The 1,240-nt window shown below is 51.9% G+C and overlaps 1 pseudogene; it reads left to right on the forward strand.

The window, feature by feature from the left end:
• The first annotated feature begins 5 nt into the window (after positions 1 to 5).
• On the forward strand, positions 6 to 379 carry LOC112818085 (histone H2B-like; annotated as a pseudogene).
• Positions 380 to 1,240: the final 861 nt, after the last annotated feature.

The raw sequence follows: 1,240 nt of genomic DNA on the forward strand, positions 1-1,240 counted from the left end.
ATCCGATGAGCCCGAAGCAGACGCAGCCTAGGCGCGGAGACTGCCGCCGTGGCCGTGCCGCCGCTACCACCGCCTTGTCAGCCACCGCCGCCGCCACTGCTCCGACAGTTTCGCAACCTACTTCGCCAGGGTTCTGAAGCATGTGCACGAGGGCCTCAGCCTCTCACAGGAGGCCGTAAGCGTCACGGATTCGTTCGTCAAGGATATCTTCGAGCGCAGTGCCGAGGAGACCTCTCGCATTGCCCGCTTCACCAAGTGCTCCACCATCACCACCAGGGAGATCCAGACAGATGTGCGCCTGCTGCAGCCTGGGGAGATTGGCAAGCACACCGTGTCCGAGGCCATGAAGGTAGTCATCAGGTTCTACGGACGCAGATGAGCTGCCTCCAGACCGCCTGACCACCTCGCAAACCAAAGGCTCTTTGCAGAGCCACGTCACTTGGCACAAGAGTCCTGTAACTCTCCAGAGACCCGCCTACTCTAGCGTTTGGACCTGTGCCATTCTGCCTGCTCTTAAAACACCTTTACCGTGAGCAAGTCCACTTTAATACATGTGTGTGGTGCAGTCAGTTAAGATTTCCTCGACCATGTCGCATTTCATCACATTCCTAAGTGGCCCAGTCCTTCAGGTCAGCGTCTCCGCGACTCTTTATGGTAAGAGCTGGGAACACAATAATTTTACTTGCCTTTTGTATTCTCCTTCTCCCACTTGTTTCGAATAGTATCCTATAGAGAATTTCCGAGGGTGTTGATACAGCAAGAAGTGAAGCACTGTAGCAGATGCAAAACTCACGCTTACCCCATTCACATTCCCTCAATGTATCCCCTCATCCTAATTCAGTTAAATACATAGAAGGGGACCCACATACCGTGCAGAAAACTCAACCTATCTAGAACTGTGCCCTAGTCAATCTCCCGACCTTGTGAAAGGCCTACTTTAGGTGATGAACCTAACAGAAATAAATAAAATTTAAAAAAAGGCCTACTTTATTACATTAAAAATTTATCTGAATCTGTGCCTTGGTAGCATGCCATCTTTACCTTTGACACAAAAGGCTTCCTGCCTTGCAATTATGCCTGGATGACAGGGACATCCAATGAGAGCAGCTGTGCTTCCAGCCTCCGCTGGCAGCAGCCAATAAGCAACTGGCAGTGCAGGATCCGCGGCCATTGGCCCAAAGGGTGGTGGGGTGACCAGGGCTGAACCAATAATAGCCTTCCTGTGCCTGGAGATTGAGGG

This window comes from Callorhinus ursinus, unplaced genomic scaffold (genome assembly GCF_003265705.2).
Source record: "Callorhinus ursinus isolate GAN/ISIS: 27379988/994484 unplaced genomic scaffold, GSC_fseal_2.0 scaffold11974, whole genome shotgun sequence".
In the NCBI taxonomy this organism is placed as follows: Eukaryota; Metazoa; Chordata; class Mammalia; order Carnivora; family Otariidae; genus Callorhinus; species Callorhinus ursinus.